This window comes from Entelurus aequoreus, linkage group LG03, assembly GCF_033978785.1.
Source record: "Entelurus aequoreus isolate RoL-2023_Sb linkage group LG03, RoL_Eaeq_v1.1, whole genome shotgun sequence".
NCBI classification, from domain to species: domain Eukaryota; kingdom Metazoa; phylum Chordata; class Actinopteri; order Syngnathiformes; family Syngnathidae; genus Entelurus; species Entelurus aequoreus.
This window is the reverse complement of record NC_084733.1, coordinates 23,851,880-23,861,755: the sequence shown is the minus strand read 5'-3', so window position 1 is coordinate 23,861,755 and position 9,876 is coordinate 23,851,880.

Here is a 9,876-nt window from a genome sequence, read left to right as displayed (position 1 = left end):
TATTACAGTAGAATAAAAACAAAAAGCATCAATGAGAATACAAATATAACAGTAAAATAAGAATATAACAAGAGAAACTAGGCATTAGTGACCATGTTATGAAAACGTATTACACTGTTATTGTTTTGCATCCCCTGTCATCCTAGTACCCCCCCTCCCCCCCAGAGAGGAGTTGTACAGTCTAATGGCGTGTGGGACAAAGGAGTTTTTTAGTCTATTAGTCCTGCACTTGGGATGAAGCAGTCTAGCACTGAACAGGCTCCTCTGGCTACTGACAACGGTATGCAGAGGGTGACTGGCATCATCCAGGATGCTCACTAGTTTTTCCACAGTCCTCTTCTCTGCCACCGTCACCAGTGAGTCCAGTTTTAGTCCGATCGTAGAACCGGCCCGCCTGATGCCCTCCATGTTTGTCAGGAACATGCTGGTATTACTTCAAATATATATTTGCTTGATTGTGTAGCATCAGCTGATAAAATGTCTACAGAGTAGTACATTTTCACAAATATCTTTAAATATAAAACACAAATATTCATATTTTTAAACTTTTAATAATATATATTTTTAACTAAATTCCATGTTGTTCCCTGATTTGTGTTGTTGTTGTTAGGGACATGTCGTTACTACCCTAAAGATGCATTCGCTTGATTTTGCATCAACTAATAAAAATTAAAAGCAAGTCGGATTTTGTTTTTATCAAGTAGACAAAATGAGAACTGTTTCCCACAGATCTGTAAATAACAATTGCATTTGTTTAGATGTTTAGCTTTTAATAATATATATTTTAAATTTAATTTCGTGTTGCAACATGATGGCCTCCATATTTTTCAGGCACATGTCATTAGTGCGTGTGCCTCACAATACGAAGGTCCTGGGTTCGATCCTGGGCTCGGGATCTTTCTGCGTGGAGTTTGCATGTTCTCCCCGTGACTGCGTGGGTTCCCTCCAGGTTCTCCGGCTTCCTCCCACCGCCAAAGACATGCACCTGGGGATAGGTTGATTGGCAACACTTAATTGGCCCTAGTGAATGAATGTGAGTGTGAATGTTGTCTGTTTATCTGTGTTGGCCCTGTGATGAGGTGGCGACTTGTCCAGGGTGTACCCCGCCTTCCGCCCAAATGCAGCTGAGATAGGCTCCAGCACCCCCCGAACGGTACAAGCGGTAGAAAATGGATGGATGGATGGATGGATGTCATTATTGCCTCAAATATGCATTTGCTTGATTGCATTGGATCAACTGATAAAACATCAAAATAAAATATTTTTTTTAGTTAATCACAAATTTATATTTTAAAATGTTTATATATGAATATCTAATGAAATTCCATGTTGCAATGTGATGGCATCCATGTTTGTCAGTGACGCGTCGCGTCGTTATTACCTCAAATATGCATTTGGTTGATTGCGGTTCAATTGATAAAATGTCAACAAAAAAAAGTTAAAAAGAAGAAAAGTAAGTAGAAACATTTTGAAATATTTTACGCAGATCTGTAAACACATTTTCAACTTTTGCTAATATGTATATTTATAATTAAATTCCATTTTACAATATGGTGGCCTCCATGTTAGTCATGGACATGTTGCTATTGCCCCAAAGATGCATTTGTTTGATTGCATTGCATCAACTAATAAAAATGTCTAAAAAATAAAAAATAAAAAAAACAACAAATTATTAAGTAAAGAAAAAAATAGAAATGTTTTACACAGATTTATTAAAAATACATTTATTTACATGTTTAACTTTCAATGATGTATATTTTTATTAAAATTCCATGTTACAACATGATGGTCTCCATGTTTGTCAGGGACATGTTGTTATGGTCTCAAAGATGCATTTGCTTGATTGCATTGCATCAACTGATGAAATTTCTATCCATCCATCCATCCATCTTCTTCCGCTTATCCAAGGTCGGGTCGCGGGGGCAGCAGCCTAAGCAGGGAAGCCCAGACTTCCCTCTCCCCAGCCACTTCGTCCAGCTCTTCCCGGGGGATCCAGAGGCGTTCCCAGGCCAGCCGGGAGACATAGTCTTCCCAATGTGTCATTGGTCTTCCCCCTGGCCTCCTACCGGTCGGACGTGCCCGAAACACCTCCCTAGGGAGGCGTTCTGGTGCCATCCTGACCAGATGCCTTAACCACCTGATCTGGGTCCTTTCGATGTGGAGGAGCAGCGACTTTACTTTGAGCTCCTCCCGGATGACAGAACTTTTCACATTATCTCTAAGGGAGAGCCCCGCCACCCGGCGGAGGAAGCTCATTTCGGCCGCTTGTACCTGTGATCTTGTCTTTTCGGTCATAACCCAAAGCTCATGACCATAGGTGAGGATGGGAACGTAGATCGACCGGTAAATTGAGAGCTTTGCCTTCTGGCTCAGCTCCTTCTACACCACAACCGATCGATACAGCGTCCGCATTACTGAAGACGTCGCACCGATCCACCTGTCGATCTCACGATCCACTCTTCCCTCACTCGTGAACAAGACTCCGAGGTACTTGAACTCTTCCACTTGGGGTAAGATCTCCTCCACAACCCGGAGATGGCACTCCACCCTTTTCCGGGCGAGAACCATTGACTCAGACTTGGAGGTGCTTCACACTCGACTGCGAACCAATCCAGTGAGAGCTGAAGATCTTGGCCAGATGAAGCCATCAGGACCACATCATCTGCAAAAAGCAGAGACCTAATCCTGCAGCCACCAAAACAGATCCCCTCAACGCCCTGACTGCTCCTAGAAATTCTGTCCATAAAAGTTATGAACAGAATCGGTGTCAAAGGGCAGCCTTGGCGGAGTCCAACCCTCACTGGAAACGGGTCCGACCTACTCCCGGCGATGCGGACCAAGCTCTGACTCTGATCATACAGGGAGCGGACCGCCACAATCAGACAGTCCGTTACCCCATACTCTCTGAGCACTCCCCACAGGACTTCCCGGGGTACACGGTCGAATGCCTTCTCCAAGTCCACAAAGCACATGTAGACTGGTTGGGCAAACTCCCATGCACCCTCAAGGACCCTGCCTGAAATTTGTAAGAAAAAAAAAAAAAAATATATATATTAGAATAATAGGGCAGCACAGTGGAACAGGGGTTAGTGCAGGTGTCTCACAATAAGAAGGTCCTGGGTTCGATGTGGAGTTTGCATGTTCTCCCTGTGACTGTGTGGGTTCCTTTCCAGTACTCTGGCTTACTCTCACCTCCAAAGACATGCACCTGTGGATAGGTTGATTGACAACACTAAATTGGCCCTAGTGTGTGAATGTGAGTGTGAATGTTGTCTATCGGTGTTGGCCCTGTGATGAGGTGGCGACTTGTCCAGGGTGTATCCTGCCTTCCCCCTGAATGCAGCAGAGATATGCTCCAGTCACCCAAGTGACCCCAAGAGGGACAAACAGTAGAAAATGCATAGATTAGAATTTTATTAAAACTATTTTAATATAAATAATAATTTAACTTAAGTATGATTTATATCACACATATCTGTTGATGAAAATATTTGTATTTTTGATCATTCATATTTGTAAATATTTAAATAATACTATTTTCTTTTTTAGTTGTTGTCGTTATTGATTGAGTATGTCATAGTCAATTCCATATCATACATGTAGTACAGGCCTGGGCAATTATTTTTACTCGGAGGGCCAAATTTAGAGAAAAAAATGTGTCTGGGGCCGGTATATCTATCTATCTATATATACATATATATAAACTGTATATATATATATATATATATATATATATATATATATATATATATATATATATATATATATATATATATATATATATATATATATATATATATATATATATATATATATATATATATATATATATATATATATATATATATATATATATATATATATATATTAGGGATGTGGGAAAAGATCGATTTGAATTCGAATCGCGATTCTCACGTTGTGCGATTCAGAATCGATTCTCATTTAAATATATGATATATATATATATATATATATATATATATATATATATATATATATATATATATATATATATATATATATATATATTAGCTCGTTACAGAAGCTACAAAACTGACCTTCTTTTGAGCAGATTGAGTTTCTGGAGCATCACATTTGTGGGGTCAATTAAACGCTCAAAATGGCCAGAAAAAGAGAACTTTCATCTGAAACTCGACAGTCTATTCTTGTTCTTAGAGATTAAGGCTATTCCACAAAATTGTTTGGGTGACCCCAAACTTTTGAACGGTAGTGTTTGAGTTAGAGTTAGAGTTTGAGTTTATTTCGAACATGCAAGCATACAACATGATACATCACAATTTCCAGTTTCTTTTCAACATGTTCGAAAAGGAGTAGGAAGAAGCAGAGCTTATTTAATCCTACCCCTTTTCTTTACATAACAGTTGCAAAACTTTTTGTTCACTTCCTGTTCACAATTTTTTCACAATAAACTCCATAAGTAATCACAATAAAAATAAATAAATAAATAATAGTAAGAATTTAATAATAATAATTGGTGAAGTAAGTCATATTTCATATGATGAGATAAGTAAGATTACTTTAAGAATGAATGAATGGATGGATTAAATAAATTGAGAATGTTTGTCATGGTTCTTCTTCTTTGTACTTTGTAAACACTTTAAGTTTGAAGAGTTTCTTGAAGTGTATCATATTAGTACATTGTTTGATTGCTTTTCTTAATCCATTCCATAATTTAATTCCACATACTGATATACTGAAGGTCTTAAGTGTTGTACGTGCAAACAAATGTTTTAAATTACGTTTTTCTCTAAGATTATATTTCTCCTCTTTTTTTGAGAAGAATTGTTGTATATTCTTGGGTAGCAGGTTATAGTTTGCTTTGTGCATAATTTTAGCTGTTTGCAAATTCACTATGTCGTGGAATTTCAGTATTTTTGATTCAATAAATAAAGGGTTTGTATGTTCCCTATATCCAACATTATGTATTATTCTAACTGATCTTTTTTGTAACACCGTTAATGAATGAAGTGTACTTTTGTAATTATTTCCCCATATTTCTACACAGTAGCTCAGATATGGTAACACTAGTGAGCAGTAGAGAATATGAAGGGATTTTTGGTCTAGAACATGTTTTGCTTTATTCATTATTGACGTGTTTCTTGCAACTTTATGTTGTATATTTTTTACGTGAGGTTTCCAGTTCAATTTATCATCAATCATTATACCTAGAAATTTGATTTCGTTTACTCTTTCAATTTCTATTCCGTCTATTTGTATTTGTGTTTGACTTTCTCTTCTACTGTTACCAAATAGCATTATTTTAGTTTTACTAAGACTCAACGATAGTCTGTTTTTGTCAAACCATCTTTTTAATTTGTTAATTTCTTCTGTTATTATTTGTATTATCTCCTGTGTGTTCTCTCCTGAACAAAACGCTGTTGTATCATCCGCAAATAATACTAACTTTAAATCTTTTGTAACTTTACAAATGTCATTTATATAGAGATTGAATAATTTAGGTCCTAGTATTGATCCCTGAGGTACACCACAGGATATATTTAGCGTTGTAGACGTGTGTTCGCCTAGCTTCACGTATTGTTTCCTGTTCGTTAGATAACTTCTTATCCAGTTTAAGACTAACCCTCTGATGCCATATCGTTCTAGTTTTTTGATTAAAATATTGTGATTAATTGTGTCAAATGCTTTAGTTAGATCCATAAAAACCGCTGCCGCACATTTTTTACTATCTATTGCATTGGTAATTTCTTCTGTAATTTCAATTAAAGCCATTGAAGTTGAAACATTAGCTCTATATCCATATTGGTTCCCTTCGAGTATTCTATTTTTATTTATGAAACTTTCTAATCTGTTATTGAACAGTTTTTCAATGATTTTAGAAAATTGTGGAAGTAGAGAAACAGGTCTATAATTTGTAAATTGATGCTTGTCTCCAGTCTTATAAATTGGTGCAACTTTAGCTATTTTCATTTTGTTTGGGAATGTACCTGTTTGAAATGATAGGTTACCAATATACATTAATGGTCCTGAGATCTCTTCAATAACCTTTTTTATCGTTTCCATATGAATTCCGTTACAATCAGTTGAAGTCTTAGATTTACATTTTTTCACGATTGTAACTATTTCCTCCTGTGTCACATTACTGAGGAACATGGAGTTGGGATTTCGCTCTATGGTATCATTATAGTCCTCAATTGGAACTGGGTCTGGAATCCTTTCTTCCAATTTTGGTCCAATATTTACAAAATAATTATTGAAGCTTTCAACTACTTCCTTTATGTTGTCATTTTTTTTATTTTCATCTAAGAGGTATCGAGGGTAGTCCCTCTTTGTGCCATTTTTAATAATGCTATTGAGGATGCCCCATGTTGCTCTCATATTATTTTTGTTCCTGTCCAATAATTCACTGTAATATTCTTTTCTACATGATCGTAGTATGTCTGTTAACTTGTTTTTATACTTTTTGTACTTAATTTCTGCCTCTATAGTTCTTTGTGCTATAAATTTTCTATATAGTGTATTCTTCTTCTTACAAGCATTTTTTAATCCTTTTGTCATCCATGGTTGATTATTCTTTCTCTGCTTGTTACTGAGTTGTATCCATGGACAATGTTTGTCATAAAGTATTATGAACTTGTTTAAGAAATGTTCATATGCTTCATCAACCTCTTTTTCATTATACACATTGTCCCAATCTTGCTTTTGTAGTTCAATTTTGAAGGCAATCATCCTCTTCTCTGTGCATAGTCTTCGAAATGTCCTTTTGTCTTCCATGTTCTTCTTGTAGTTTCCATCATATATTGTAAAAACTGGCAGATGATCACTAACGTTGCTTATAAGTAGACCACTTGTAGTGTTATTTTCAAAATCATTGGTAAAAATATTATCAATAAGCGTGGCACATTGTCCTGTGATTCTGCTTGACTTTGTGATTTTAGGATATAGACTGATGCTGTACATTGTATCAATGAAGTCATCAATAGACTTTTGCTTCTTGGGGTTCAATAAGTCATTATTAAAGTCACCACATAAGAACATTATTCTTTGACCATTGTCCATGTAAGTTGCCTTGATCCATTCTTCAAATGTTTCTATACTTGACTTAGGTGATCTATATATACAACTGATGAATATGTTTTTGCTTTTTTCCTGACATATTTCAATGGTTATACATTCTAAGATATTATCTATGGCAAATTACATGTTTTTTACCACTTTGTAGTTCAGGTTCTTCATCATGTACACAGCTACTCCTCCTCCATTTTTGTTGGTTCTGTTGATGTAGTTTAGTTCATATCCCTCCAGATCAAAATCTATTCCTTTTTTATCATCAATCCATGTTTCTGTGACAGCAATCACTTTGAAGGGTTCGTTGATGTGTTCCAAAAAGTTCTTAATGTTGTTGTAATTTGCATACAAGCTTCTACTATTAAAATGAATAATTGACAATTTGTTATCACATTCAATGTTGCTATTATATTGATCATCTGTATAATAAAAACAACTATTACTGATGTGGGAGAAAAAATTTGTATCTGGATCTATATCATTTTCCAAATCCTGGTTTTTGTGATCTTTGTTGCAGAAATTTTTTAGTTCCATATTTTCTTGTTCAACAAACTTTGATGTTGTTTCAATAATCTCTATAAGTGTAGGTGGATGCAATCCTGAATCTAGGTCCTCTTGTTTAGTCGTCCCTTGGAACATAGTAGTGCCGATGCTGAATTTAGGTGCTTGTTTTCTTTCAGAGTCCATTATCATCGTTGTTGTGGTAGCTGTGTAAACTTTAAAAATTGTCCAGGTCCTTGATGTCATGGACAACAATTACTCTTGCTTCTGGACTTCCATTCAGCTTGATGTAGATTTTACAGTTGGCGCTCCAAGTTCCCTGGATTTTTTTTTTTCAGTGTAGATCTCCAGAGAACAGTCTTGTGCTCAATGGCAATATTATTGTTTCACAAAAAAAGAAAAGAAAATTAAATTAAACATATCTAAGAAGTATACACTTTTTGAATCCCCCACCCCTTTTTAACATAGTTAACTTGAACTAATATCCAGTTTCCTCTGAACCACATTTTATCACACTAATCTGGATCCACATAACTCGATTTGCCCAGAACAATGTGCTTACAATTACCTCAATACATCATAAAGTCATTCATACTCACATTCAAAACACTATTTTCTTTAATTCCATGTGTCAATACGATGGCCTTCATGTTTGTCAGGGACATGACAGTTGTACTTCCATGTTATGTGGGAGGGGTAAAAGGTGTGCAAAGGTATGCAGCAGCAGCAAAATACACTCGCACTATTATGCACCGTACATTTGCAGATCCCATCCAGGAAAGACAATAATGCACAGTTTTGATTGACACTCACAGAAATGTATTATCTCAGAAAACTGTGATGTTTTATCATGAAATCAGAATCAGAAATACTTTATTAATCCCAGAGGGGAAATTAACATATTCAAGAAGTGCGTCAATTCATTGTCCTAAGCTTCAAACACAAATTGTATATTTCGAGTCCAATTAACAAGCTTCTATGCCATTAAACACACCCAAAATCCTGCAACTGCAGAAACTTGTGATGCCCTTTAAATATTCCTGCAAAATATCAACGACTTTTACAATGCTGTCTTATAACTAAAGTGCGACAAAGGCGTGTTCCTCGTCTCCTAATGAAGTCATCCAGCTAGGTGGATGAACCTGTTCAGCACCACCTGTGCATGTCCCTGTGAGAATGACGTCCCACAGCAGGAGGATAAAAGGATCAACAGCAAAAGGGTGCAAAGAGCAGCAGGGTAAAGATGTGCTGATAGTCTTATCCAACAGCAGTCATTTCAGCTTCTTTTTTTACATGAGAAAACATGTAAAAATAATATATTTCCTTATAAATATTCAAACTATTCTTCGGTAGCTAAAGTAATAAGAGGATCTTGATCGTTTTTAGAAATTGCTCATTGGACACTGAAAAAGTAATACATTTTTTAAGTATATGTAAAAAAAATACCTATATTTTTAAATAAACTTTTGCGAGGAAAAGAGGTGGAAATCTTTGTGCACCTTAGGATTCTCCTTTTGGCAGTTAGCATTGCTTCTCGCCTCCCCCTGCCTGTGGTTTGGACCGCGTGTGTCCGCGCTAGTTCTGCATTTCAGAAGTGTTTGTATTATTCTTTATAAAACACACAACTAAATGATATTTGGATGTTTGTCCATCGATTCAGAATCGTCCACGTCCAGATTGCGATGCATCAAATAATCAAGCATTTCCCTCGGCCCTGAAGATGAACTATAATCATACAAAATGTATTGGTAATGTATTATACAGTAAAATAACACATATGACCCATGATAGAAAAATAATGGTAACACTTTAGTATGGGGAACATATTCACCATTACTTAGTTGCTTATTAAAGTAACAAAGACTTAATTTAGAGTTATTTGGACACTAGGGGAACATATAAGTGTTAGGGTTAGGGTTAGGGTTAGGAATAAGCAATATTTATGAAGTTATTGAGGGAAGACTCTTAGTTAATGGCTTACTGGTTGTATAATAAGGCCATGCAGAATACGGCATTAATAAGTACTTTATAATGACTAATCAAGAGCCAATATGTTACTAAGTTGCATGTTAATAAGCAACTAATTAATGGTGAATATGTGTTCCCAATACTAAAGTGTTACCAAAATAATATATTAAAAAAGTATTTTATTTCACTAGAGTATTGCTCATTTTATATTACTTTTTTTGTATTACTATTTTTTTTTTTTTTTTTACAAAATATGTGATGTTATTTAAAAATTGTATTGTGTTGGTTTCTATTTTTTATTATTATTTTATTATAAATTATACATAATAAGTATTGTTTATTATTTATTATGTACATCAT